We start from the raw sequence: 13876 nt of genomic DNA, 5'->3' as shown, positions 1-13876 counted from the left end.
TCCAGGTACCACAATACTTTCAGGACATTTTAAAACTGTACTACAAACAAGGATGTACTTTTTCAGACTTTTGTGTTTTGTGACAAAAAATAAAGAAATAAAAAACATGTTTATTCATTTTCATCACATGCTTAAAATAAAATATGCGAATTCCAAGCTGCAAAAATAAACAGAGGGGCCACCCTTAGGTCCAAGAAGAACCTACGCTAATCTCAAAATCTAATATGGTTGCCATGTGTTGAAAACAGGAATAGCTGCAGCAATAAGAAGTTAATTTATATTTCTGGTAGTTTTATGACATCGAATATTTTCCAAGCACAAACAAATAAAGGCTAAATTTATGAACATGTTTTAGTGTTTGAATGCATGAATTGTAGTGACATAGATTGCTGTTAGGTTTTACTGTAGAGTATAAATAATCTGGTCAATGAGTATAAAAATTGGCAAAATCCTTGAGATTTTCTAACTTTCAATGGAACCTGGTTAATAATATAAATATAAATTGAACATTGGATCTGAGAATAAAACCAAATCCCTCTTATTCAAATTGAATAAGAGGGATTTGGTTTTATTCTCAGATCCAATGTTCAATTTATAGGTTAAATGGAATGTAGTAATCAGTCAATTTGCGAAGCGGTATCTGTAGCCTAATGAACCCTAACGAGATCATCAAAGACTAAACCAGCAATGCCCTTTTCTTGAACCGAGGCTATACGTTTTTGACCCACACGGTGGTGCCGTCGGCACGAAAATACGACAAACCACAGTCTTCACCCTTATGAGACAAACAGGATTAAAACATCGCGTCTCAATAGACTTCACAGACAGACGAGTTTGAGCCTCTGAGTAGCTATAAACTAATCTCATACAGCAGGAGCTCCCACATGGCTGCAGCCAGCGCGGAGCTGTGAGGTGTAGGGAGAGCGGCTCTGAAACACTCAAGGAGAGGAAGAAAAAAAGGGAACCCGCGCAGTTTGGCACATTTCACCCGGCTCCAGTCCTGTTAGATGACAGACGCGCTTCGTCCCACGCTGCTTTCGGGAAACTGAAAACACGATGCCGTTTTAAATTGCTTGTGATTGAGAATAAAGGCGGAGCTCAGGAGTTTGGGCTCACCGATGTTATCCAGGGCAATAAAGATACTGTAAATTATCTTGGGCTGAGAGGACCAAGCAAGGTGTCAGGTAAGATTTATTCTAATGCTCCTTTATTTAGATGCTGTCCCTCTGCATTCTGATTTTGGTCGCAAACCTACAACTGTGATGCGATCAAAAAACTTTAGAAGATTAATTCTAATAAAACACTTGAGGATTGTTTCCTAGACAACAACTTTTAGATTTATTTTACAGGAAATTAAACCTATTGATCAGCAACTGCATAAGCTAGTGCCGAATGTATAGTAATAGTGCAGAGAATAGAGGCAACAAATGAGTAGCGATCCTCCTAATCAATTATGCCAGACATCTCCAAGACAGACGCATTGTACAAGACTATAAGAAAACGATTAAAAGTCCTCGGCCACTGCTAATTTCTTTTCGCGCCCAGCCAAAAATACCCCTTGGAGCAGCTAATAAAATTGAAAAGCCTAAATATTGATTCAGCGCAATCAGTTTAAATAACCGACGGGGCAGCCCATTCAGGACGGAGACAAACGCTTCCATGGTTACATCCAGGATCTCCGCCGTGATCACGGCGCTTTGTGTGGGGTTTTCTCTCTCCCACTGAAATAAAACAACTGGCACCCACGGAGAGCAAAGGGAGGGGACCCTCTCATAAAGAGCCAGCCTACTAATCTATATAGGCTTACCCGGACTATAAGTAATCTTGGCACACTTTGAGTTGCGCACATGTGCTGCTACTGTTAAATTACTGCCTATAGAAGCCTTGTTTGAGTCTAGCCTTTATATGTTCAGGCTTCACACTAGATCACACCGGTTGTTCTTATAGGGTTCTCAGTCTTTGAATTATTGAATATGCTCCCCTTATCTCTAATTGATCTGACATGATGTCATCTTGGAGCGTCCCTGGCAAATCTCTATTGTTGCTTCATCTGTGGCGCCTCAGCAGAGTTAAATCCTTTCTATATCCAGGGATTGTGATAGCTGCTTCTGTATCCATTCAGTAGCTACACCTGCTCCCCCTCAGCAACGTTTTACTCTTGTTGTTTTTATATTTGTGGAAACTATTGCATTTTTTCAGTTTCTTTGTTTTTGTGAGTAAAGATTGAAGCAAAAGTTGCCACACACTCTATTTCTGTCATATGTCTTAGTGGATTTGTTTTTACAGCTTAGGTGCCCTCAAAAATCCCCACTTGCCCAGAGGCTCGGGTCCCTTTGTTTGTCAGTGTTTATGTCATTGCCTGGCAGGGGTCAGCCCCCATTTGCCTGTGTGAGGGTCTGAATGTGATTCACTGGGCGGAAACTGTTTTACTGCCTGCTTCGCTCTCCTTCTGTCTCACCCCCTCCTCAAGGCTGCACAGTACAAAAGGGGGCTGAGCCATAAATGGAGCCTGTTCATTATGAGAGGTGCTGAAGTGTTGCAGGTCACAGACAGGAGGAGATTGATGTTTGGAGGGGATTCAGGGGAGCAAATCACATTCTCAGTGTGTGGCACTGGAGGACATGGTGCTGGTCTGCAACAGGTTACGTTGACTGATCTGTGAGACACAGATGCAGCATCGTTAGAAAAAGTTGAACAAAGTTGGTCTTTTCACCCCCTTTGGAAAAGTGTTCTTAACCCAATGAAGTTTTCCATATTTAGAGTACAAAGACATTTATAGAAAAAAAATTAAAGCAGGTTGGGTTATGAAACAATATCTGAAGCGCTGAGCACCTCACAAAGCAATGTTCAACCCATCATCCAAAACTGAAAAGAGTATGGTATGACTGCAAACCTACAAATATATTGTTGTCCACATACACTGACAAACCCATTTTAACTCTAGAGGAGCTGCAGAGACCCACAGCTCAGGTGGGAGAATTTGTTAACAGGACAACTATTAGTCGTGCACTCCACAATCTGGCCGTTAGAAGAGTGGCAATAGGAAGTCACTGTTGAAAAAAAGCCATAAGAAGTCCTGTTTGCAGTTTGCCACAAGCCAGCTGAAGGACACATAACTCTGTGTGGCACAAAACCAACACTGCACATCGACACATCGCCATTCTCCTGGCGTAACATGGTGGTGGCAACATTATGCAGTGGGATTTTATTTATTTCTATATATCTTTATTTTTCCAAAGTAGACAGACACGAATGGGGTGTAGAGAAGAGAATGTCATGCAGGATAGGTCTCCTGGGCTGGGACTCAGGACTGAGGCCTCCGTGTATGGGTCACATACTCTATCGCTACACCACTTGCCGTTCCCCAGGATTGCTTTTCTTTTGCAAAGACAGGGAAGGATCTGAATCCAAGACAGTCCTAGAAGAACTTGAGGCTGGGGCAGTAGGTCACCTATAAGCAGGACAGCAAGCCTAAACATGCAGTTGAGTACACTAGCATTACTAAGTCAGTTACTAAGTCAGGTAAACAGGGGAATGACAGTCTCCAAGCAAACTTTCATTGAACAGACACAGTTGAAAGATCACATCAATCTCCATCTACACACAACACTTAGGCTAACAAAAGGCACATTTTCAACAGATTTCTCTGGGATCAATAAAAACAAGGACTGGCCAAACTTATAGCTTCAGCAAAGATGCCCATGGACGCTCAGTGTTTGAAAAGAAATAGCAAGATCAGCTAATATGTTGTCTTTTTAGTGTAATTGTTATCTGTCATAACTTTTATTACATCAATATCTTCATTATAGTTTTACTTATTTTAAACTCCGAGGAAAAGACCCCACATTTGTTGATTTACGACCCCCATTGGGGGTCCCACACCCAACTTTGGCACTGACTGGTTTAAATCAATTTCATATCCATGTTCTAACACATGGGTCAGTCAAAGTTCAGACTTTATTCCAATTAACAATCTTTGACAAAACATGAAAATCCTCTCCATCCAGTATGACTAAGCTTGAGCTATTTTGAACAGAAAAATGGGGAGTCTCATAAAATATCTTCCTTTTTTTCATAACTACCTTTTGACAATCACTTCACATTTCATGCTTATACACAGGAGGTAGCATTCGGTCTTAGTTATTTTCATTGGAGCAGAATAAGGTTACAGTGGTTTACAGTGAGCTGTCAACCCAGTTCTGCAAAAATGGCCTCCCAGGACCTAGCTGTCAGTTCTCATAATCATATGTATTTGTACTTACACACATGCATCTGCAAGTACACACACACGTGTTCCATGCCCTTCTCTTTAGAGGCAACACCTTGGACTTAGCTGTACATTTCCACCAGAAAATTCAACTTAACCTTTGACCTCTTTGATGTTATGTCACCAAAGAGGTCAGCTGCACAACATTTTGCCTAAATGATTATGCATGAGAAGATTTTCAAACAACATTAAAGAACTGTCAAAGTAGGAGGACACCATCTTTTGTTGTCGTTACTTCATATATTTAAATTCGGTCAAACTCAAAGAGCAGTGTCTAAATTCTTGTTGCTAATAGCCTCGAAGATGAGCAGCTCTGAAAAGCACAAGTCGATCTGATCACACATTATGTTCGTTTTGAAAGCCTTCATGGCCATCTGTCCTACTGCCTCTTCATTTGTACCATGGCTTGCTCTCATTATTATCTTTGTGTTAGAGACAAAATAAGCATTGAAAAGCTATCGGGAAAAAAAGTATAATTCAAGGAAATCCTATTGATATAGGTCGTTATACCCTCCGCAACCATGTGACCTACAGTGTCTTGCAAAAGTATTCATACCCTCTGTATTTTTCACATTTTGTAACACAATTGCCACAGACTTCATTGCAATGGATTTTGTGTCTTATATCAACTCAACATAGTCCATAAGTGTTAAGTGGAAGCAAATGGATAAATAGTTTTGTTTAAAAAAAATAAAAAAAAAATATGGTAGGCATTTGTGAAGAGTCCCATTTGTTTTGATACCCCTAAAGTACATCTTGTAAAAATCTACTGTCAGTATCAATATAGCTGTTCTGTGAAGGCCTTGGAAAGTGCGTTAGTGAACTGGGAATTTGTAGAGGCTGGTTAGGTTCGCAGCTCAGGTGGATTTCAGAAGCATCTGTCAGAGAAAGGCTCTTGAAGTGAACCCAAGTCCTGACAGGCAGGCAGCAGCAGAACGGTGAGTAGAAGAAATTTAATAAGTAAGCAAACTTACATCCGGGCACGAGATGAGCAGGCAAAAATATGAACATGCATGGCATGAGCAAACAGACATGGACAGGCTGGGATGGCAAAACCGTATTCTCCAGCGAGGAGTAAACAGAACACAATGGCATAGGTGAAAATAGTGAGACTGATTGACGTGAAGCAGGTGCAATAAATAAGGCTGATTACAGAGGCGGTGGCAGAGACTGAAAGCAAAAACATGACTGAAACTTAACAAAGATACTTGGAATATTCTAATAAATAATATAAAAAGCACAGCAATAAACTAGAAAGGTACATGAAAAGAATAGCCTAGAGACATATAACCTAACAAAATATAAGCACAGTAAAATGAACTAATATAGCAAAAACCTTCGGAACATAACCCAAAATACTACAAATCATGACAAGCATCAATAAGTTGTTCTTTTCACAAATCTGACCTTTGCAGTTTTACACAACAAAGATGTGGAAGAAGGTGCTTTGGTCAGATGAGCTGAAAACCAAATCTTCTGGTGTCCATGCAAACACTATGTGTGGCAAGAAGATAAATCTGCACTTCACCCTGAACACACCTTTTCCACATTGAAACATGGCAGCAGGTTGGCTTCTTCCCACAGTCCAAAATTATACCTGTCAGATTAATTGATTTCTCTAAGTTGCTCTTAGGAGTGAGTGGGTTGAATAGGATTGCTCCTTCTATTCAGCTACTACTTGTCTGCGATTAGCTTCAATCGCAGAGCGGCTCAGCCTTTCAGTGGAAGCTGCTGAGAACTTCACAAAATCTATTGTGTTTGGAAGAGACTCATTAGGAAGTAGGGCTGCGTGATATTAGGCAATCTTGAGATGTGAAAATAATGGTGAAAATTTTCGTTAACCTCTTTCTCATCTATGCTTTCATCAATCTGTGACCTTTACCATTTTGGGCAATGTCATTTTGTTGTTGTGATCATTTACCGCCATGAAACTACTTGGCTAAATATTACATTAGCATGTAAAGTGCAAGTTCATAACACTTAGCACCTAACAAATTAGCCAGAAATTATTGAACTCCAAGCAGTCCTTTGTGATATGAATATAGCACGAACTTATTGTGATGATGATAAATTCGCAATATATTGTGCAGTCTTATTACGAAGAAGCTTGGGGAAAATACCGTGTCTTGATTGTACCAAAATATAAATAAGGTTAAAAATTTAGGTTGAAAAAACTCAGTCATATATATTATTACTTATGAAAGTTATTCATGTTATTTTTTAAATAATTTATGATTTATTTAGTGATCTTTGTATTTTCAGGGCAATTCAGTGTTCTACAACTGCAATAGATACTTTTCCCAAACTCAATGAATGATTGTTCAAATTATTCTGATTCCAACATTGATTTAAAGTGATTGTGATTAGGTTTTTCCACAACTGAGCAAAAAAATAAAAAAAATATTTATATGAAAGCAATTTACCCAAAACAATTTACCCAACTTCTAAAAGGGTACTTTGCTACAACAGTTACATTCAGCAGTGCAATTTTGCTGCTAAAAAGTGCACAATAATTTTAATCATATCTTGAAAGGAAAAAGCAGCATTTATTGATGGTGTTCTGTAACGAACAAGGAAAAATAGTTTTGGGGGTTTGCAAACATCAATTATCATTAATTGATCATTTGTTTTTCACAGTGACATATTCATAATAATGACAGAAATATGATAATTCCCCATCTAGAATGGCAAGATAGTAAAATATCTAATAGATCTTCAACTTATGTTAAGTTCCTACGGGCCCGCCAAGAAGGGGGAACAAATGGGTCTGTTGTCCCTGGGGCCTGGATAAGGTTCATAGAATGGAGAGAAATATGTTGAAATGGGCTTGAAGAGCAATTAGCATTTCTTTCAGTCTCCCAACCAGTTACATGCAATTAAATAATACTCTTTCCCGCCTTCCTCTACGGTCTGTAAGGCTTTTGAGGACAAAACCTTGTTTAAATTCTCTGGAAATGTTTTTCTGTCACTGTGTCATACATGCCAATCAGTTGACCAAAACTTGAAAACACTCAAAATAGTTTTTCCTCAATTGGAACCACTTCTCTTTTCTCTATCCCTTTTTTCTCACTGCTTCATACCAAAAGAAGAAAACGTTTTTTGGTAGATGTGAGATGCCATTGGCTGAGGCTGAGAGCAGCCGACTAAGTCCATGTGGACAATACGTCAGGAAAGCTCTCACTCTCTGTTTCTTTTTTCACAGTAAATTGCACACTTGATTGGCAGTTTCTTGTCCCTGAAGGAGAAATGGCTGGTTTGAAAAGTATCATCTGACAATAGCAGGAAGGCTGCCCCCATGCATTTTGTTCTTTAGAGAGGTGTCCATTCGGCTGATTTCTGAGTCTTCTTAGGTTGAACGGCATATTTTGGTTGCAATTCATGACTGCACCATCTTTTATTTAAGAAAAAAATCTCTTTCTGTTTTCTGTTTTTCCCTTCTCAAAATAAATACAACTCCAGAGCTTTCCAAAATAAACCCAAAGAGTGAGGCACTTTTGTCAGATTTAAAGATGTATGTTTAGGCTGTACCCCGTTATTAAGGTTCTTAATTTCTTCTTCTCAACTTTTTTTCTCTACAGCGAGATAATTTGCTGATCTAAAAATACCAAGCATGTGAAGCACAAATATGGACTGGGAAGTTTAGCAGGAACAGCGGCCGTGGCCGTACTGGGCTGAGACCCACGGGGGGTGGTTTCTGAGGCTGGGCCTGACACTTATTGGCCTGGTGGCATCACTTGGAGTGGAAGAAGCTCAAGCAGAACCTGGTTCAATAAACATAGAACAGGAGGCTCCATGGTTTGGGGCCAAACATGGAACATGAGGCATCCATACACAAGCTGATCTAATAAAGGAGCTTTTTGTATTTAGCTTATAGGCTTGGACAGCATAGTGAAATTATTTATTTTAATTTGTATTTCCATTTAGTTTTTGTAGCTGAACATGTTTCTGTTTCTTTTCTGAAACAATAAGGATGAACTCATGAAGCTCAAATTATGCATTTTTATGATCAGCGTGACGGAAAACAACAAATAAGGCCACAGGGCACTTCCATTTTCCAATATATACAGCCTTGCAAAGTATTCATGCCCTTTTTACTTTACATAACATTCCCACAACCAATATAAGTGCATGTAATTGGCATTTTACATAATGGACAAACAAAAAGTGAAGCATAATCATAAAATGTTTTTAAAATAATTTAAAAAGCTGAACTTGCATTTGTATTTATCTCGCCTGAGTTAATACTGGAACAGCTATAAATCATTTAGAGTTATGTCTTTTTAGTAGCTTTGCACGTCCTGTGTCTGAAACTTTACCAAATTCTATTTGTAAAATAGCTCAAGCTCAGTGGGATTGGTTGGAGAGGGTCTATGAAAACTAGTTCTCAAGTCTTGTCACAGATTCTCAGTTGGATTTAGGTTTGAACTTTGAACACGCCACCCTAACACGTGAATATGCTTTGATTTAAAACATTCCCTTGTATGTTGTATTTTTAAAGACATTGGCATGCTGGAATGCCCACTACCAACGTGGTCTAATATCAGTTCCAGATTCCAGGATTGTCCATTATTGTCTGTTAGTTTAGTTTGGAATGCCATGTCCTGTTACATTTGCAGCTGTGCCAGTTAGTGGACCGGACCATATTTACTACTTAAGTGACTATCAGAAGGCAATTTGTTGCACTGGATCTTACTCAGAGTTATCAGAAGGGGGATGAATAGAAATGCAACCCATACAATAATTATCTTACCTTTTTACAATTATGCACTTTTGTGCATAATGTGTTTCTCTATCATACAGTCTCCCAGTAAAATACATTAAAAAGTTCAAGAGCTGGGAATATTTTTTGCAAACTAATGTACATCATCATCATCCTATTTGTTCTTTCAGCCATGTCTTTTTTAGTTTTTCTGTATATGTTGCTGTTTATTTTTGTGTCTTTCCTTGTCAGGATGAGTTATTTTTTTCTGATTGCATGGTCGTTGTGAATTTGTACAGAGAAGAAGCACGCAAATATCCAAGAACCTCTGTTATAGTAGTCAATTTTAATGACAGAGCCATTTCTCTGTGTGGGCAGGCTGACTCCACTTCACTGAGTTGAGATGCTATATTGATGAATGAGATCCCACGGCTTGCCTCCCAGTGTTAGACAGTTAGGACATCACTTTTGTGTGTACATGCATGTGTGTGTGTGTGTGTGTGTGTGTGTGTGTGTGTGTGTGTGTGTGTGTGTGTGTGTGTGTGTGAGAGAGAGAGAGAGAGAGATTATGTTTGTGCTTTTTGTGTGTGTGGCTGCCAGATATAACCACATGCTCTTCACCATGGGCGTCTCAGGAACAGGGAAGCCTCAGGGTTGGGACGCCGCATAATGGGAAAGCCCATGATTAAAAACCCTATAGACTGTTATTCCACACACCCTTGACCAAAAAGGAAATAAGAGTATTGCTTTCTACTTTTAATGTTTGGAATCCTTGGTAAGATAACAAGGAAAAGAAATATCCTGGCTTATGGTTACAGAGGCTTGTATTTTTCATCGAGAAGCTGCATAAAGGAAGCTGCAGTCAGTTTGATAAAAAGTCCAGACTTTTTTATTTAATAAAACTGTGCCATTTAAGTCAGGCATCCCAATCACTTGCTGCAGTCAGCACATGGCATCTGAATCTTGCACTGTCATGCTTACTACCATCCTCTGATTGTGAAGTCCTCGTCCTGCCGTCAATAATTGATGCAAAAGATTACAACACGTAGGCCATGGTCAGGAGAAACCCTAGAGGTATCAGCGGTAAGCACTGACCCCAGGCATTGCTCTGCAACCAGACACCTTCTCAGCAGCTCTGATAGGGATATCCATTAGATTGGTGTTTCTCTGTGTGTGTGGGATGTGTCTGCAAGGGATCTGATGTGAAAAGGTTTTGTGAACCAGGCTCCTAACACCAGCGCGTTGCTTTAAGAGGAGCAGACAGGTGAAAGGGTTAAAGTGCTTCAGACTTCTCAGAGCATGTTATTTGTTTGAGCTTGCTAGGAAACGTCAGGTGCAGCATCAGGGAGTTGCAAAAGAAGCAGTGTGCTTCCAACTAGTATAAACTGATTAGATACTGAGAAAAGTCTAAAGTTGCACATAGAAATGACATAGAGGGGAATACATGCTGATCAGATGTAAGATTATGATCAGGCAAAAAAAGTAACATTCCACATACTGTTACACTAAACCTTCTTGTGTTTGCATAAATGTAACTGCAACACTTGGCATTAAGATAATCTCAATCAAGATTTTGTGCGCCTTTAAGATTAAGTATTATCTAGAGATGCACCATTCAGAGATGTTGAGGCCAGTTTCTAATAATCAATTTGGTAAAACTGCCCTGTGAATTCCAGTTTTAATCAATTAGGACTTTTCCTAAAGAAAAATTTTGCTTTTTTAACAATAAAATATTCATAGTAATTAAACAATTGTTTCTCTAAACGATCTTTAAACAATTCTCTAAGCTCTCTATTACAGAGATGTCTCTCTCTTTTTCTCAGTATAAATCTGCAAATGCAGTAAAAACCCCCAGGAAAGATGAATTTGTACAAGTTAAGCCCTACCAAAAAGAAGTAAACACTATCTCTTTTACTTCTTTATAAGAAAGATTACAGCTCCTTGACATTTTGTAGAAGTGTGCCATATCACACAATATTTCTCCAAGATCAATTCACAATTAGTAACAGTTGTGTCAGACCTAATACATAAAAGGAAAAAAGACAGTGTGTACTTTTATGTTTCAAAATATTAAATCATTTAGTTTTTTAAAGGTAACTATACATTACCATTAAAAGGCCTTTCTTTCCTGATCATTCTTAATGGCGGTGCCTTCACACCATGTTTATGGTAGGCTGAGTGAATGGCTGATGTGCCTCTGCAGACCAAATTTTCTCCTCACTGACAATGAAAATAGCTAACTTTGAGTCTTCTACCCTCAGTAACAACTTTCACAAAGACAAGTGCTGTTAGTGCGACCTGGTGGCATTCTGTGAGATGAAAATAAGATCTGATTTTTGGTTTTATCGAATGGTTTCCAGTGAAGTGAAAAATCAGCTGATTCTGGAGACAAGCCATTTATTAGTACTATGTAGAATATAAAATATATCTCAATCCAATAGTTAAAATTTTTAAAGCATAGATTTGAGAAGTACATACCATAAGTACAACAAAGTTATTATATTTCATTATGTACATAAAACAGACACCTCAGTAGCTCGGCAGCCTTTTTGAAGTTAAATTTTTTTTAAATAGCCATTTGTCTTTCTCAGGGTAAGCATTACCTCTGTCATGTTGTGCTGTAGGAAGTGTGCCTTGTGTAAAACCAACTGAACTGAACCAACGTTTTTGTGGTGCGAGAATTATCACCTGAAATTACACAGATGCTCTTAGTTGCTTCCCCGTTTGTTGGCATTTTCTCCATTTAATCTCTTATATGCTCTTCAAATTTAGATCAACAATACTCCTAGGCATGCAGCACACCAAGGGTTTAATTAACTTGGAATTTGATCACTGTGTCTTGATGCTAAGCAGCAACATCAGATGAAGTCAAAGAATCCAAATGTGTATACCAAAACCAATAACAGTCATATCACATTACTCACATTGCAGGTTATGGGAAATTTTTAATCCAGCACAAGAAGAGTTGTATATCCAGTGTAAAAAGCAAAAGACAGTAAAAAAATCTATATTCTCCACCACAGGTTAGTCAACCAGAGTGACAAATTCAGTAACTTATACTGCAGTCTTTTTTCTCCATTGATGTTCCAATGCAACTTAATTGCTTTCTTTAGAGTTTCCTCTAAAGGGCATTGCTTTACCCTACCTTTAAAGTTACTTGGGTTAACAGTTAACACCTGCTGTGAATTAGCAAGTTGCGACTGATCTGCTTTCATTTTCTTTTATTTTTAAATAGTTCCAAACTGCAAATATGTCAGTAACACTAGTTGACATGTTCCATCACAATGTTTTATGTCATCTGTATAATGTTTTCGATGTTCATACCCTGAAATCAACCTCACACCTTGAACATGACAAGGGCTGATAAATCATCCTCTAGTGTTTTGATCTATTGGTTGAGTTTTGAGATTGTGGTTTAACAAAGATGAATTAGTACATTTTGAAATTTTTGGTTTAAAATCACTATTATTGGTTGAGAAGTCTAAAGAATAAAGTATAGTCCAATTAATTATTATTTACAGATGACATCCTTTTTCAACACACTTTAAGAAATTCCCAGATGTTCTTCGTCCGGGTACATAGAAAACAGCGAATTAGTCATTGGTAGACAGATGATCATAATCTTTTTTGACAGTGTTTGTGTCTTGCTTTTTCACTATTCTGTTTGCCTTTCATGAGCACAAAGGCCAGCTTTTGCAAAAGGACTACAATTTAAAAATGATTGAATGTTGAAAAGAAAAATCGTTCAGCTGGAGAATGAATTTTCAAAAACACGTTCAAGCTCAAGGCCTAACAAGCTAATATTTTGATAAAAGGGAGCAGCTTCTTGGAATTTATTTGCAAACATGAGTGAATGCTTAAGTCATTTTGTTTTGAAACCCAAGAATATTTTACATTTGCCATCAACTATTTAAGAATACATTTGGCAGTACTACACTGAGAAATAAAATAATGTTTTATATATAGTAGGCAAATGATACTTAGTGGATACAGTTTGGGTTTCAGAAAATAAAGTAATGTTGTGGCTCAGGAGGCAGAACATTTTTTCCAGCAATCACAGGGTTGGTGGTTTGATCCCTGGCTCCTTAAAGTCTACTTTGGCAAGATATCGAACCGTAAAAGCGTCCCCATTGTATGACTGGTTTATTGAATAAAGTAAGGAGCTATTCTAAGGTGTTTTATAGAGGCTGGATTGTGGCTCGTAGTTTAAAGTGCACTAGTGAAAAAAGGTCAAACAGATCACCCTATTTATATAAAAAAGGAGAGGTCAGTTGGCTGAGGACATGAATAAAGGAGTATGCCAGCAATGGGATTTTGTCCAGTATCAACAGCATGATTATTTATTGAAATCGTTTCTTTGGTCTTGATTTCTTTTGGCCTGGAAAATGCACACTAATAGATACAGCAATCATCCCCTAAAGGTACACCACCAACTGGACCCTTGAAAACAAGAATCACCCCACCCATAGTCTGGTGACATTTTCTTCATTTTCTTTTAAAAATTAAAGAGAATACTTCTAAACCAATAATAACAATAATGTAATATTTTTCTACAAAAAATGTATTTTGGAAACAACTATGCACTTTACTGTAGCTTAGCACTGCTGTTGTATTTTTTTTATCTATAGAAAACTCAATATACAGGCATAAGAACACGCATGCCCATGGTATAAAAACATACTCTGCAGATGTGTTTGCCAATAAATCTAGTAAAATACGTTGCTTTGCAAACAAATTCTTTGTCTCATTATAGCTATGGTGGATGGACCAACACATTGTAGTATATAATCTGGAAAGAAAGGATACATGGTTTTCAAAAGGTTTCACAAATATAATATTAAGGTGTGTAATGCATATTTATTTAGGCCCTTTTACTCTAATGAAGTCTAGTGCAATCTATTGCCTTTGAA

General features: G+C 38.1%; 1 protein-coding gene across 1 annotated transcript in view; it reads left to right on the top strand.

Annotated features, from left to right (window-relative positions):
- Positions 1–1051: 1051 nt before the first annotated feature.
- The window catches only part of adgrv1 (adhesion G protein-coupled receptor V1), a 169120-nt gene continuing 156295 nt past the window's right edge, over positions 1052–13876 (top strand). Inside the window, exon 1 of the mRNA XM_047382560.1 lies at positions 1052–1184. The gene's annotated coding sequence lies outside the window, so the exon portion shown is untranslated. The remainder of the gene's footprint in view (positions 1185–13876) is intronic.

This window comes from Girardinichthys multiradiatus, chromosome 12 (genome assembly GCF_021462225.1).
Source record: "Girardinichthys multiradiatus isolate DD_20200921_A chromosome 12, DD_fGirMul_XY1, whole genome shotgun sequence".
Classification (NCBI taxonomy): domain Eukaryota; kingdom Metazoa; phylum Chordata; class Actinopteri; order Cyprinodontiformes; family Goodeidae; genus Girardinichthys; species Girardinichthys multiradiatus.
This window is presented reverse-complemented; position numbering and strand designations above follow the sequence as displayed.